General features: G+C 49.1%; 1 long non-coding RNA gene across 1 annotated transcript; it reads left to right on the top strand.

Moving 5' to 3' along the window:
- The first annotated feature begins 693 nt into the window (after positions 1–693).
- LOC144110134 (uncharacterized) lies at positions 694–4,702 on the top strand. Its single transcript, XR_013309711.1, has 2 exons — positions 694–1,151; positions 2,069–4,702. It is a non-coding gene; the product is annotated as an uncharacterized LOC144110134 (long non-coding RNA).
- The last annotated feature ends 11,530 nt before the right edge of the window (positions 4,703–16,232 follow it).

The following is a 16,232-nucleotide window of genomic DNA, read 5'->3' as shown; positions in this document are numbered from 1 at the left end:
TGCACCCTGCGGCGCACTCCACCGCTATGGCACGAGGTCGCTAAAAATGAACCGCTTATTGGAAGATGTGGACCTGAAGCTAGCCCCCGCTGCAGTTTAGATTGGTTACAGAAAATATGGTGGGGCAACCTAAAAAGAATGAAAAATAATAAGCCAGTCGGCGTCTGCGTGCCCCAGTTGACTTTTGTAGGAAGCTGTGCAATCAAACTCTTAAGAACGGATTGCCCACCGTCCAGTACGGCAGGAGGGCTCACTGAGGTTTACGGGTGAACGTCCCAAAGCGACTCGTGCTTTCTGCCGCACCCTAGATAACGGTGCAGAATAAATTACCTAAAAAATGTTAAATTACCGATGCCTCTGTTGCGAGCTTCGCCTTGCCAGATTGTTATAAATGTAGATATTTTGCTTTTCCTCGATATGATTGTAATAATCCAAGTTGTGGAGTGTTGCAGTGTCATAGTGTACATTATTACGGTGCATTCTTTTAAAGCTTGTATCTGAAAGTCTATTGCATTTTGGTTATTATTCAAACTAAATAACTATATAGATTTAGCAAAATATGTAGTTTTCGCACGTCATGCTTCCGAGCAATATTTTGTTTCTTCTCTTTCGTTCTAGTACTTCTGACATTTGCGATGACATTTCAAACCTGCTGACACCTGCAGCCTTTGATCTTGTATATTTTCCAGTTGCGATTTGCGCAGCGTTCAGTCAAGCCATCTTTGACAGGATAAAAAAAGTGAAACTTGAAGACCAGTTGACCTTTTCACAAATTCCGCCACGCCACCAAGGGGCCGCGCAAAGGACTGCGGGAAAATGGAGCGCCGCGCTCGCGTCTATCCACGTCTTTCGGTCTCCTCTCCGTCTGCGTCCGGTCACCGGAATGCCTTTCTCTGCCACCTCGTCGTCATCGGTGTTTCTTGGTCTTCCTGTTGTGTCTGCTGTTCCTTTTCATCGCATGACACAATTGGATGTTGCGTTCTGCGGCCATGGATCACGAGCCGAGCGCGATAAGTGGACGCAAAGACCGGCGTTTACCCAATGCATGTATACGTCGAGACCTAGCCGCACACTTGCGCATGGCTCCGCGTCCCGATGCTGTGCACGGCGAATAAACGCCTACTTCGAAATGGGTATGCCCTTTTCGTTTGGTGCGTGCTTCAGCTTACTTGTCTCTTTTTCGTTGCTGCTGCTGTTAAGTCATCAGACAGCTTGGTCTTGTACTTCTCGTTAGCGGCTGTGTTGTTTACACTTCAGCAGCAACCGAATAAGCGTGCAACGTTGCTGCTATGTATTCGGAATGCAATACTACCGTTTCCGACACGAATAAGTGTCCGTGCAAGAGAAGGCCGAAGGTTTTGCCGCCAAAGCTTCACCCACCGCTTGGGCGTGTGATGCGAGGTAGCATAAGATCGCGCTCATTTGCATGTTGCCTACGATGAAAGTAGAAGGTTAGGAATTTTGACTGGGCATCTTCAGAACATGCAAAAACTCTATGCGCTTTTGTTCATGTTCGCGAGATCGCGCTGCAATTATCAAGTACGATACTTGCGTCAAAAGTGTCACTGTCTAGACAGTGACTCTTGAAATGCTATCGTGAGCCCAGCACGATGTGGACCTTCAAACCAAGAACAGCGCAGAAATGAATTTTCAGTGAAAATGTTCAGACACCAGTTTTTCAATAACTAACAGAAGTTACTTTCCATTATTAAAAACAATAATAAATTGTTAAACTTTTCGTTCTATAAATTTTCAGATAGTTTTCTTTGCACTTGGTGTCTGCAGGGTAGTGAAGTAAAATGTTTCTTTACAAGTGCAGATCCAATGAAAGTAAGTAAACCACTTACAAAAGGTAGTGTTAACCTCGGAGGTTTTGAATGGCACGCAGAATTTCTTCACTTCACTGATTGTCTAGAGTGCACATATTACCGCCTCCCGCCGTAGAGCTTTGACAGAAGTTTTCGTTGCTCATTAGTGATTTATTTTAGTTGCAAAAACCTTCATATCTACATTTACAGAAATCAAATGGTTACACCTAGAAGGTATCATTGATTTGTCTATGTTCCAGGAACCAATGCAAGCCGTGGAAAATGTTCAGCCACTTTCATTGAGTCTCCCGAAAGGAACGTGGATCAAGCAGCTGAAAGGCCTGTACAGATGTTTTACGGAGGACTCCATTTTGCCGCACGAGAGGGCTCTATCTGCTTCCACACATTGTGTTGCCGAGCTATAGGATGTTTAAAGCTAAGAAGGTTAACGATGCACTGCTCTGTGAAGCTTGTAGGCAAGTGTACCTTAAAACCACTGTCGAGGCATCATTTTCTGTGTCGAGACGGTACAAGGTAGCTGCAGCAATTACATCTCACAGGCTTGTGAGGAAAGGTTGTTGCGACTGCTGTGCAGGAGCATCAGGAGTGTGCAAACTTGTGGTAGCCCTATTTGGTGTGTTCTGGACATGAAGCGCTCTGGACAAGCTTATATTAAGGACGTTGCTTCGTGCACTGGAAAGCAAAGAGCCTGGGCGACTGGGACAAAGCATGGAAACATGCGCGAGTTAAAGTGATCTAATTTGAACTTTGTGAAGCATGTTCCCAACAAAGCAAAACAAAGCAAGCTTGCAAAAGAAAATGCACGCGTTAAGTTAACTGAAGAACACATACAAGGATTGCAAAAACACTGTGCAAGGAAGACATGCATCCTATACTGCGTGATGCATTGCGGGACAAATCTTTTCTTCCAGTGCCCCTGTCAGTTATCGAGCAGTATGCAGTGCCAGCGAAGCTAATGCTTAGTCTTTCGACCAAAGTACAGTGGAGCGAGAATGTGCCAGCAGGCTACAATTCTGAAGGCTGCTTTCTCACACTCGAAGAAGCGTGGGCGCTTGAAGAAAGCACAAGAGACCAGAGCAGTTCCTCAACATGGCCCTTTGAGAGAGCAAAGCGCCTGACTGCGTCCCACTTAGGCGACGTTGTTAGCCGCCAGAGGCCAGAAGATGAAAAGTTTTTGAAGCGAGTTTTTGGATCAAGCGCCTTGCAAACCAACTATACGAGAGACAGCCTCCTTAATGAGGAGAGTGCTGTGCGGCGGTATGTTAAGAACGGTGCGTCGATTGATGTGTACCATTTGCTGCCTGTGCGTCAACCCTGGTGTAGCAGTATTTGGTGCCACACCAGACAGAGTAGTGAAAGATGGTGACAGCTTTGGCCTTCTGGAAGTGAAGACTTTGAGCTGCTAGAGACCGAGGACAACTTCTGAGCAATGCCATTCAAACTGCATCACACCTGAAAGATAGCTTGGTTCGTACCTCGCAAAAGTAGTATTATCAGGTACAAGGGCAAATGGCGCTGACAGGACTTTCCTGGTGCGACTTCTTGGTTGACAATGACGATGAGTGTACAGTCCAGGGGATTCACTTTGACAGTTTGCTCTGGACCAACAAAATCATGCCCCGACTCCTGCAGTTTTACTGAGACTATAAAAAGTGCCAAGTTCGTTCGGATTGAAATTAGCACAAAGTGCACGCAGTCAAGTTTTTGTTTTCATTAACCTCCTCGTTGCCACAATATGTACTTCTCGGCCTGTTCGAACACATGGGAAAGAAAGTAGTTAACAGTTGAGTTTAATAGTCCAAAGTGGGAATATTGGCAATGAGGGACAGCGTAGTGGAGGGCTCCAGATTATTTCAGACCAACTATGGTTTTTTATCATGCGGTCACATCGCACAACAGGAGACTGTTTAACACGTGGAAGTCACACGGCTTCCCTAATGCATGTGCACAATGACTGTTTAGCTATGGCGGTGAGCAGTTTTCATTAAAAGGCCTCTAGATCTAAATCCCGATTAAACCATGTAAACAGCCAAAAGACAGTATATTTGCAGTTGGAATAAGACAAACAAGAGTTTTGTGTGCATTTTGTTTATAATTTTTCCAAAGAGGTAATTCAGTAGTGTTTACACTTTTGGGCGTAACGTTCATTTACAAAGTCTGTTTTTGACAATTTTTTTATTGTATTGTTCTCCACTTGTACCATATTCTTTTTATTGTATAGTTTTTCAGTGCAGTACAGAAACGAGTTGTGTAACAATGCACAAAACATGAAATATTAAGAGGCGGACAAAAAGTACAATTTCTTTTTGCTAATGATGTTAGAGCTGTGATAAGCATACAACCTTCATCAAATTACGTGCTCAAAGTAGTGGTTACGTACAGTGCTCGGATTATTTATTTGCAATACATAGTGATAACAGTTATTTCATTGCGATGTTCTTCACTTCTACCCACATATGCTCCCTTTTAATATTTTGTACATATTGTTTCAGTACAGCACAAAAGCACTCCAACAATAACAGTGGGCAGACTGAGATGGTTGTGGGGCAGTTTGGTTTTTTACACTTTAGAGCGGTAATAGGAGTGCAACTGTTACCAAACATCAGCAGTATTCATACAATGCGTCAGTTATACTAAATGTTCAGATTCCTTCCTCGTTCCAATGATGTGTTGAGAATTAAGGCTTTTTTAATGAATACTGCACTGCAGTAGTTGTTTATTTTCCTTGTAGTAGAACATGCAAACTAACACACATTTTCTGTAAGATATCGCCAGTTTTTTCCTTTATTTGAATATTTTTATTTTTTAAAATGTTGTATTGAAGTGTAATAAATTGAAATGGACAGCTTTGGGATGACTGGCCTTTCAGAGGTGGTGGTGGTAGTGGTTGTTTATTAAAATTATAGTAAAAAGGAAGGAAAAGATTTTTGCTAGCCCCGGCATCTGCCATCGATACTGACGCAACTGAGCTGGGGCAGCGGAAATAAAGGATAGCAGGCAGAATGGAGAAATGAAATGAAAGATGTGAGGGGACAGGAAAAGAGGATAGAGGGAAAAGTAATATGCCTTTCAGAGCCATTTTTTTTTATTTGCTGCTTGCAAGCATCCTCTTCCGGTACACATTCTAGGTACGATTCTCAACAATCAGCTGGTTTGTGGGCTCATGAAAACGAAGTGATGGTGAAACTAAATAAGTGATATGCCCATGAACTTGTTTGAAACAGCATCAGCAGTTAACCTTTGCTCCTTTGATGACCATTCTGTCGACAGACAGGTGGCCACCTTCAGGGCTTGAAATAGATGATGTTCATATTGCTGTGATAATGTTCTCTCAAGTTTCACTGACGGAAGCAGCAAACAGATAAGAAAAAAGAGGGTCTTCGTTTATCTATTATTCTTTGAAATACAAACAAAATTAAGATACAAATTAATATGAAGAGCTTAAGAAATGACGAAAAATGCGGTGGAAGGAAGTAATGTGGCTATAGACCGTGTTAAACAGACTGCATTCGGAAAAATGCGCATATTGCTTACGTACAGCATATGGTTTTTACATTGTAGTGAGCTATCACTATTTTCGAAACACTTTATAAACTCAAGCTTTGTTCCTGTGCATTTCATTATGAAGGACCCCTAAGTTAACTCCACATAATATGAGACAATTTGGGTCTCTGTCAATGCAAATTTTCGGATGTCGACTGTGGTGTTCATCAAATGCTCTAAAGCAATGGACATATTTTGAAAACAGTGATTGTTAAATACCGCTGCGGAAACCTTTTGTTACTTTCTTGGGTAGCTGCAGTAATCGGTTTTCTATTAAGTAGGGGCTCATTGGTGAAATTGTTTAGATAACAAAAATCTCCAAAATTTGTTCAGTTTATGAGCCATGACATTGCGAAAAATGCTCTTCAGTATGCAAATCTTCTTAACTTCTCTGATGAAGCGTTCAACGTGTACTCTAAGATTAACAATCTCCTTTGTTTCGGTCTCTTCAGCGATACACAACTGCTGCTTTCCATTAACCATGGGTGTAACATTTAGGTTAACGCCATTTCATTTAGATCATCACTAATAAGAAACCCTCTGTCTGCCATCACGCTATATCCAGGTTCAAGGATATTCAATAAACACCTTTTCCTTGCAATCTCTTTTTCTGATATCATGCCAGGAGACAGGTCAAAGACGAAGGAGATAAACCCATAAGGTGTTATCCGCAGCAGGCGTTTTGCTGTATTGTGACTTTTGTAGGCATTGAAGGTGTCACTCTGCGCGGTGTACTCAGATGGGGTCTCGATAAAAAGTTCTGTGCAGTCCAGTATCACACGAGTTGAAGGATAGAGCCCTGAAAGACTGCGGCATGTACGATGACACAGTTTCACGTGATGGCCACACTGGGACCTGAGCTATCACATCACCCAGGAGATCTACCCAGTAGGAGAATATGACGCTTACCAATGATGTGCTTATGGCAAAACCGAATCCTATATCCCGCTCTAGGAGATCGACTCTTAACCTGCACAAGCAAATAATCAGCTGCTCTTTCACACTAAGCACAGGTCGTCGGCCAGCTGGCGAGTTCGTTGTTCTGTGCTTGGAATTGATAAATGCAACGAAGCATTCGACTGGCTTCAGTGAGAAGCCAGTATAAGACCTAAGCTCGGCTTCCTTTTGGGAGCCCGGAGACTTCTCTCCGAGCTCTTGGCCGGGCAGATATTGTATGCGCAGGCTGTCAAGACTACAGCGGCTGACCCACCCAGGCCACATGTGCAGTGCCTTCAACACGGCCCATGACCTACCGACTCCCAGGCTGGTCTCGTACCCCTCCTCTTGAGTGGCCAGTTGGACCAGCTGACGCGTACCTTGGTGGCCACCCTCCAGGCCCTCACGCAGTTCCTGCCAGTAGCCTACCAATCATCACTGGGCATGGCGCAGGCCCCGCTGAATCAGGCCAACCATCATGGCTTGCACCCCGCAGTTTGTTCCCAGACCACGGGTCCTCCAGTGGAACTGCCGGGCTCTTCGACCCCGCCTGTCCGAGCTCCATGACCGCCTACAGCTGGAGGAGTACGATGTCCTTGCCGTCCAGGAGGTGTACTTGCAACGGGACAAGCTACACCTGCCAGGGTACATCGGATATGGCAGCAGGACCTCCTGCAAGCAGTCCTCCTGTCGGGCTGACCCATGCCTGGAGGACAGCCACCCACGCGGATCCTCCCGGGCAGCCATCTTCGTCCGCAGGACTCTTGCCCAGGCGGAGATTTTGGTGAGGGATGCGGTTGTAGCCCCCATGGAGTTCGTCTGCATAAGGATCAGGCTGGGCCGAGTTGACACAGCTGTGGCAAGTGTATATGTGCGCCCCAGACCCCTTGGGACGCCGAATCCTTGCCGCAGCTAGTCAGTCTCATTGGCGGCGACTGTTTGCTCTGCGGGGACTTCAACGCGGCTCACCCGCGGTGGGATCCCGCAGGGCGGATCGTCGCGGCCGGCATCTAGTTGAGGTCTTTCGCGGTACTGGGCTACATGTTTTGAACACTGGGGTCCCCACGTTTGTCCGTCGGGGGGGGGGGGGGGGGGCGTCCGCACATGCATTAATCTATCCATTGGGACCCCCCGATGTGTTTATGGATGGCACCCTTCGGCGGACACCTGGGGATCGGACCACTAACCTATCACTCTGGCTCCTAAACCGGGCAAGAGAGTGGATGGTCGAACGTGCAGAGTGGTCCACTGGGACAAGTTCCGGGACCTCCTCCGCAGCTTCTCCCTGCAGGACGACATCCTTACCCATGTTGCCAGGTGTGCGGAGGCGGCCACGATTTGCTGCGAGGTCCCCCCTGGTCAGCCCATCCCGGATCTCCACCTCCTCCAGCTGCGGCCACAACGGCGCCAGGCAGAGCGGAGGGCACTCCGCACAGATGGATCCGAGCATTGGACCCTGCACAACCTGCTCGACGCGAAGTGCCGCCGGTCTCACAATCGACGCCGCAGAGAGTCGTGGGAGGGCATCTGTGCTTCCCTGGTGGCCGCCAGGGGGAGTGCCAGTGCGTGGCGTCTGTTCCACTCGCTGCTGGAGCCTCCCATACAACGGGCCCCCTCCCTGGCCATCGCAGTGGCAGGGGGTCTCACCTACCAGCAGCTGGCTGACAAGCCGGCAGAGGCCCTCCTCCCCCGGGAGCCTCCTCCTGCAGGGCTGTACCCAAGGCGGAACCGCATCCATCCAGCCTGCAGACACGCGGCGGACATCACGGCTGTTTGCTCCACGGCCCTCACGAGGAGGGAACTCTCCTCTGCCCTGCTGCATTCCAAGCGACGCAGTGCCCCTGGACCAGATGGCGTCACTTACCAGATGCTGCGGAACCTGGACGACGCCATGCAGACGAGCCTGCTCCAGACATACAACGAGGTCTGGTCCACAGGCCGCCTGCCTGAGACTTGGCGCACAGCCCCGGCGGTCCTGGTCCTCAAGGCGGGCAAGCCATCGCCCGACCTGCTGTCATACAGGCCGGTGTCTGTGACCTCGGTCCCTGGGAAGCTAATGGAATCCATGGCCTTGGGGAGGCTGGAATGGATCGCTGCGGCCACAGGCTTCCTGCCCGAGCAGGAGTCCGGGTTTCGGAGACACCGCTGTACTGTCTACGCCATAGCAGACATCGTGTCCGACCTCGAGGATGCACGCCACTCCCACCATGTCATCTGCCTCACACTCCTGGACGTGAGGGGGCATTCGACAATGTCTACCATGAGGCGATCCTCGGGGCCGTGGACTGCCTTGGAGTCACCGGCAACCTTCGGGGGTACATCCGGGGGTTCCTGCAGAACCACAGGAGCTGTGTCCGGGCTGGAGGTGCTACCAGTGCCCCCCAGGCCCTCCCCAGAGGGGTGCCCCAGGGCAGCGTGCTGAGCCCCACGCTGTTCAACTTGGTGATGGCCCAGCTGCCCAGCTGCCTCCCAGATGGCCTGAAACTTCCCGTACGCATTGCCATCTACGCGGACGACATTGCCCTTTGGTGTCGCGGACCACGGCGCCAAAGGGTTCAGGTCATCAGGAATGTACAACGAGCCATTACCAGAGTCAGTTCCTACCTGGAACGGGTTGGCCTGCAGCTCTCCCCCACTAAGTCGGAGGCCATGCTGCTCAACATCCGACCAAGAGCACGCCCGGGGAAGACCTGCCTCAGCGTCGCAGGACGGGAGCTCCCATGGCGGCACTCCTGCCGCTACCTGGGCCTCCTTATTGACCGCCACCTCACCTGGCGTCCAGCAGTCAAGGCGTTCTGCCGACAGGCAACCAGGGTCCGTGGCGCCATCCGGAGTCTCCTGGCTGGGGGGAACGGCGTCACCCCACAAATGGGGCTCCGGTTCTTCCAGGCCATGGCAAGGGCTCAGTTCCTGTATGCCCTCCCGCTGGTCCAGATGACCATCCACCAGCAGCTAGCCATCGAGCGATCCCAGAGGGCTGCAGCACGTCTGTGTCTGGGACTTCCCCGTGGCTCCCAGGCCCCGGCCACACTTGCAGAAGCCGGCGTGGCCCATGATGCTCCAGGCCCAGCGGACGGCGCTCCGCCATGCTGAGCCACTGCACCTCGCCCCGGACGGACTTCCCCTCCTGGAGCGCCTCCTCGGCCACCCTCATTCGCGAATGGGGAAGGTTGCCCAGGAGCTCGAGCAGCTGGTGGGTGGACAGCCAGAGCACCTTCTTCCCCCTCCACGACCGGAACTGGGCCACCTATTTCGGGTGCCCATGCCACCACGGGGCGCCAAGCCGAAGCGCCTCACCCCTGCAGTTGGCCTCCGGCAGGAAGCAGCAGTGATCCTGGAAGAGGACCTGGCTGGCTGCACGCAGCTATATACGGACGGGTCGGTCCTCATGGGTGCCTGCCCGTCTGCTGCGGCTGCCAGCACAGCACCTTCGTTGGAAGAAAGCCGGCAGGCCAGACTTCCGTTCGTGGCCAGCTCGACGACAGCAGAGCTGGCGGCCCTCCACCTGGCTGCCGTCATCCTGGAGTCCCATCCCGCACTGCAGTCTGCAGCCATTTTGAGCGACTCCAGGGTTGCCCTCCAGCTTCTGCAAGAGCCACGGAGCCGGCTGCCCGTCGTGCGCAAGCTGGCCGCCAGACTGGACAACATCTGTTCCCGTGGCTGCTCACTCTCCCTGGCCTGGATTGCTAGCCCAAAGCAGCTGACTGACTGTCTGATACGACTGCGTCTCCCGCATCTCTATACTCCCCCTTTCTCTCCTTCCTTTGAAACTCTACCTATCCTTCTCCTCTCTATCTGCACGCCGGCTCTGGTGGTGGTGCGTTAACATCAGTCACAGGCCCATGCACTTTCCTTTCCTCTTCCTCTTTCATCCACTTACTACTACTACTTACCTGCTTATCCCTAGACCTTTCTCTCTTTTCCTTGTACAGCAAAGAACGCAGCTTTGCTACTTCTTCTTCAAGTAAACGGTAATTATGTCTCAGCTTTTCATTTTCTTGCAGTAGCTGCTGACACGTAGTTACAAGCTCTGCAGCCCTTGCTTGGCAACGATGGGCTGCCTCTGATTCTGGTCCCATGGAATACGTATGGTCGTAGTCTGGAATGAAGCAATTTAAAACAAATATGGTAGGCTGCATTTAGCTAACAGTTTTTTTATGACAGCAATGTCAGGTGGAATTAGTGAGGCCAGATTTATATGAAACTATTTATAGCAAAAATAAACATGCAAAATAAAATGACAGTAACAAGCCATTGAGAAGAACTTAAAAGCACGTGCAAAACACAGTACCGCGATTACATATTCGTGCTCTCATTTCCAATTCCTCAATCTATTCTATTTTAGTTGCATTTTTGAGTACGTCTTGCTGTACAGATACACATTTCACTGCGAGGTTGCCTGCTGGTAGGTGGGGATGGATGCTTGATGGAGAAACAGGTGGAAGTAACACAGGTGAAGTAGCTTAGAGGTTGTCTGCAAAGATAAATAATTTCAAAATACATTATAATCGCGCGGCTGTTGCAGCGAGACGGTACCTGAATTTAACCTGAATTAGCAGAATAACCTTATCTGGAAAACGAACTTGATATAATAGCTGTAGCAGAGTCAACTCAACAAGAGATGTATAAATATACAATCTCTCATAGCGAGAAAGCCTACTGCCATATTTCCTCTCCCCCCGAAAAAAAAGTCATTGCTTCTGCTCGTCACGGCGAAACGAATACAAACAAAAAGACAATGATAAGGCAGCGCCCTGTTTTCAATGTCGACCAAATCCCATCTCTGTGTGTCTCCCTTTTCACTTGAGCCTGTTATGCTTAGTCAAGATTCAACAAGTCTGTCCACTTACCGACCCTTCACCCCGCTTCCTTCCTTCCAGCGAAAAAAAAAATAAAGCGCTATAGCAGCGACTGGTTCGCTTTCCACAATTGAAGCACATTAAGCTTAAATGTGAAAGAAAAATGGCTTTTACGTACGTTGCTGAGATTCCACTTCAACCGTGCCACAGATTCAGAGTTCGTCCTGGACATCGGCCTCCTGCAACATTGCCACCATGCGCTGTATACGGCGTCGTTTCCCAGCGCCTGGCAAACATAAGCAAGCATTAGCAGTACACAACCGTTTCCTCTCAAAATGGCAGTCTTACCCGTAATCACAGCAGGTGTCCGTTCCGCATACACTCGGTGTGGAAAGATCGTGGGGAGACGCTCCACGTATCCCTTGCGCCCGCTGGTGTTGAAATGCGTACCAAATATTTTGTGGTGCTTTGAAGGCTTCCACAAGGTAAACCGCCCTTCCGAGCCTTGCCCATTTATTCTGCGCACCCTTTCTTGCTTCAGCTTGTTGTCCTTGGGGAATCCGTGCAGTGAAACGTTTTTGTCCTTTCATGTGTTGTACCGCCGTACCACCGCGATTCTCCTTTGCAGACATGTCGAATGTCCAAAAGTCACCACATAACTGCAGAAAGACTAACAGTAACCACCCCTACAGTCCACTGCTACATTTAAAACAACAACACGCACGACAAGATGCACAATGCCAGAAAACGGCGGCGCAACACAGCAAAACGCCTGACAGCAGCCGACGCGGGAGCGATCGCTCCATTCTCCCATCATGCTTAGCGCGGATCCGCTAGGGGAGGGCGTGGCGCTGAAATTTTTGGAAAAGTCTATTTTAACAAAGGCCCACTTAATGTCTAAGCAAATATCATTATCAGAGCTTGCCTTATGGCTACATGCTTAAACGGTTTTGTCTATATCACTCAGCATATAACGTATTCTCTTGATTGTGTTGATGACGTGGCTTGTTATGAGGTCGCAAACATACTAGGGAATCGTGATATTTCACCTCCAGTATTGATTTTAGGTTCTAGTTTTCGCGATTTGAGAAATATTTGTGGTTATTCGAGTCTGTTCAAAGAGGAGCTATAAGGACAGCAAGCTACAGTAACAATCTGCTGATAGATAGCTTTGTTTGTGCACATATTGTGTGAACCTTTGTGTCAATATCTTCAAACTTCATTTGCTGTTGTCTCCGACAAATATATGAAACCCTTCAACTGTTTTCAATAAGTAGTTTTGCATTGTATTTTCGAGTATAATACCCAGTCCGAGACAATAAAGGTGCAAAGAATAACGCATGCATTTTGAGCATTTTCGAACTAATTTGCCACAACGATTTTCTTATAATGGTGCCATAGAATCCTCCCAAAACTCTGTATGCTAAACTGTGTTAAAATGCGTCTACTACTACCTGGATTGCATTCCGTCTCTACCCTCTTTTGTTTCGACCTACTGGTAATAATTTTTCTTTCGTAGGTTCCTATGTTCTATCAGATGAGGCTTTCGATATGGTGCAATAGGTTGTCAGAGATGCTCGGAGCCATTCCACCATTTAGCCTGTGCAGTTCAGCTCCGAGCTACCCCTATCGCGTCTTCTTAGGTTCCAAAATTAACCATTTCTCCGTCAGCATCTCCTCGTGATCTTTCCCATTGGCGTTGAGCTAAAAATCCAGTTCTGCGATCCTTCGCTTACTAGGTATTCAAGCACATGAGCTAGGTGAAAGGTAAGCTAGGCGAAAAAAAATTAGCAATGCGTTAACTTGGCTAACCCTGGATTTCAGCACAAAGCAAGGGCACTTCCTAAGCGTCTTACACTTGTCCATGGCAGCTCCACTACACGCTCGCGAAAGCCGTTCTATATGTACCCACGCGACCACGTGGCTATGGCGTGGTATAACATGGTCTTACTACGCGGTCATATGCCATCACGACGCTTCACATTACCCCATTGATGATCTTAAGGCCAAAGGTTAGCCCAAAGGTCACCAAATGCCAGAAATCAAAGGTCAACTAAAGGTCATGGTTCAAACTAAGGGGTCAAGGACTGGACACCATAACTGTACCTCATATGGTCATACACGGCTTAACGTGCTTGGGCTGAAGGTTGTTGAAGGACATTCTCCGGCCTACGCGACGACTGGTTTACCTAGCGCAGTCCGGGTTTTCTCCAAAAAACTGACAGTTTCAATGCGGACCACCGCAGTAACTCGCTGGACGTTGCTGGTCCATCCTGTGTTTGGGCGCGGTCCAGCGTCTTCGACGTTCGCCGCTCTGCTGGAACCGACGTCCGTTGACTCTCTCCCTAAGACAGGAGCTTGCACACTATCACCTTCACTATTCTTCCCTGTCTACTTGTAACCTACGGTGCTTGCAGTGACAATCTGTCGCTGCTCGCGATCAATGAGCTGCCACTCGCCGTCCAGGTTCTTTGCACGCCACCTTGCTTCTTCTGCAGGTCTCCTCAAAAGCTGCCACTTCTGGCCGCCTGCACCTGGTCCTCCCATGCCACTGGTGCGTGACTTGTTCCTGCCGAAATATCGCCGCTCCATTGTCTTATCTTCCTCCTCTGCTGCCTTCCGATAGCAACAGGATATCCTTGGCGACTGCGCCAGTAACTTTAAGATACGTGTCAGTGCACGTTAAAGAACCCCAGGTGGTCGAAATTTCCGGAGCCCTTCACTACGTAGTCTCTCACAGCCTGAGTCGCTTTGGGACGTTAAAGCGCCATAAACCAACTTTAACATATGGTGCCTTTGTAAATATATAAAGGAAAATATATAATTATGATATATATATATATATATATATATATATATATATATATATATATATATATATATATATATGTATATATATATATATATAAATAAAAATGATAGGTGTAACGTTGAGAGACTGGAAGCGGCCAGATTAGGTGAGGGAACAAACGCGTGTTAATAACAACCTAGTCGAAAACAAGAGGAAGAAATAGGCTTGGGCACGGCATGTAATGCAATCGCAAGGTAACCGCTGGTCCTTAAGGGCAACGGAGTGGATTCCAAGAGAAGGCAAGCGTAGCAGGAACCGGCAGATGGGTAGGTGGGCGGATGAGATTCACAAAGTTAGCAGGCATAGTGTGGGCGCAGCTATCAAAGGATTAATTGGAGAGATATGAAAGAGGCCTTTGCCCTGCAGTGGGTGTAGTTAGGCTGATGATGATGATGATCCCTTCCTTGATCAAGGTGTGCACCGTCTGAGACGGTTTGTTGAATTGAACGCTAGCTGCACTCGGGGTGCAAGGTCGGCTACGGTGTAGTGATGACTTGCAACGACGGCACGAAATCAGAAAATATACTGAAATTTATAAGCAAGATATTTACATATTGTACAGCATTTTAAACAGGATATCACAAAAAAAACGGAACTGACTAAAAGGGCATAGCCGAAGGTGTTGGAGATGTATACATAGTCCAGAACAACGGACCGGGCCCCCGGTCTGGGTTTGAAGTCCTCAGGAGCCCGTCTTACATTCGCAAAGCATCAAATAGAAGCAAGCATCATCACGATTGGTTCCTTGTGGCGTGCAACCCCCTTCAACTTTAAAAATACTAACAACTCTGCCTCAAAACGCGCACACCCAAAAGAGCCATCAAATTAGTTACAACATTCGCCGAACAGAGTGAAGTCTGCAGAAGCTACTGTCCCACCCTAAAACTTTGACATTGCACAAAAGATTAACCCCCTCTCATCGTTAAAAATTTTGCACACTTATCGCAGAGTTCCTTTCCTAATTTCTTTTTAGAGTCCTTTAAGTTGTGGCCCCTTGCGGTTTTTGAGTTCAGGTCACTAGGGTGAACCGGGAACCGGAATGGTCACTACTGTACCATCTCTCCTTTGGTGGGTGTCTGTAGCGCTCCGTAGCAACGCCCGCTGTCTGCCGCTTTGCCCTTTCCCGACACTTAGGGGCCGGTGACTTGGATGAAGGAGCAGAGAGGGAATTTGGTGTGACCCTAAGTGTCTGCATCGCCACTCGTCGTTGTGTCCACAACCCGTACAGGCGGGCGCTGTTCCTTGTCCCCACGAAGGTGTCACTTTTCACTCGTGACGCAGAAAATCCGGTGTCGTCGGCGTCGACCGTGAGCGAAAAATTCCTCCTCCTCCTCCTCCTCCTCCTCCTCCTCCTCCTTCTCGCAATGTACTCCACTGCCCAAACAGATAGCGCGCGACGGCAGCGCAAGGAGAGGAAGGGACACATATTTCTGTGGACAACACGGACCGCACCGCAAGAGAAGTAATATGAAATGAACATTGGTTTTGAGGAGATCAAGTGGGGCCTGTCTCACATATTTCTGTGGACACTCGAAATGCGCAGTAAGGAAAGGAAAATGAAATAGAACCTGATTTTAAGGAAAAGAAGTGACGCGTCTGACATATATCTCGTTCGGACGCAGTGGGGCCGTACGGGGACGCAGGAATCACGCGCTGAGCGGCGAACTGCGCAGCGCACACCCAAAGCGCGTTCACCACGAAGCTTGCGGCTTGCTGCCCGTTCGTTCGGCGCGGAAGCTATGCTGGCGTTCGTGGCATCGGGTTTGTCGAGAACGATGTGCCGACGAACTACGACTGCAACTTGAGTCCCGCGCGTTCCGGCAAGGCGCCTGGCAGCGCTTCTACGTGGTTTGCCGCTCCGCGCGTCCGTTTCACCGCACGTAGCAGAGCGATTTGTCCAACGGGCAAGGCGTCGCACCGAATGGGCGATGGCGTTCCGTGGACCCCCTGCCAGTGCTGCAACACGCTGTCGCGTTCAACTCTTATAGACGAAGCTTAATCATACTTCAATTTTTTTGTTGTAAGTAGTTTTGTCTGGCCTCATCTCAGCGCGTCAGGCAGGCGCCTGAAGGGACACGCTTGTCTCGTAGCGACTTCTATGGTGAACCGAATGTCAGCCGCTTTCACCAGCGGTTTCTTGAAGGCGCGGCCGAGGGGAGATTTTCGACTGGCATCCACAATAGTAAGGGCCCTGCCATTACTTTTCTATTTCTCACGGACCATTGATCGCCAGTCTCATGGTGGCGCCCGTCTCCCAAACGGATTCTGGCTTTG

Source organism: Amblyomma americanum, chromosome 11 (assembly GCF_052857255.1).
Source record: "Amblyomma americanum isolate KBUSLIRL-KWMA chromosome 11, ASM5285725v1, whole genome shotgun sequence".
NCBI classification, from domain to species: Eukaryota; Metazoa; Arthropoda; class Arachnida; order Ixodida; family Ixodidae; genus Amblyomma; species Amblyomma americanum.
The sequence above is the reverse complement of the archived record's forward strand: the minus strand, read 5'-3'. Positions and strand labels throughout refer to the sequence as shown.